This window comes from Morone saxatilis, unplaced genomic scaffold (genome assembly GCF_004916995.1).
Source record: "Morone saxatilis isolate NCDOM2014 unplaced genomic scaffold, NCSU_SB_2.0 Contig1, whole genome shotgun sequence".
Lineage (NCBI taxonomy): Eukaryota > Metazoa > Chordata > Actinopteri > Moronidae > Morone > Morone saxatilis.
Window position 1 is genome coordinate 21,034,913 of NW_023339651.1, and position 403 is coordinate 21,035,315.

Sequence of the window (403 nt, forward strand, 5' to 3'; positions counted from 1 at the left end):
TGTGTGTGTGTGCGCGCATGCATATGGGGGGTGGTGCGGAGGCACTAATCTGGCCTTGTTCTAAAAAGAGTTTCATCCCCACTGCAGGGGGCCTAGGGAGACCCAACATCTACATCCTCCCATCATCCACCATTCCCTGTCCTGGTGCACCCTATGACCTCCCCCATAACCCTCCCCCTCAGTTATCCCTCTGTACTTACTCACCATCTTCTCTACACCTCCTGCTACGGAGGCTTTGCAGTCATAAATCTCCCCGCAAACACATTCGGTGCTATCATGGAGTCTGATGGAGAACTGGATGTGTGGAAACAATTACATGATTTAATACTAATGAGTAAAGTGGAGTCTGATAAGTTTGGCTTCTGTGACATATCATTTCAAGATGGTTACCCCCACTGCTAGC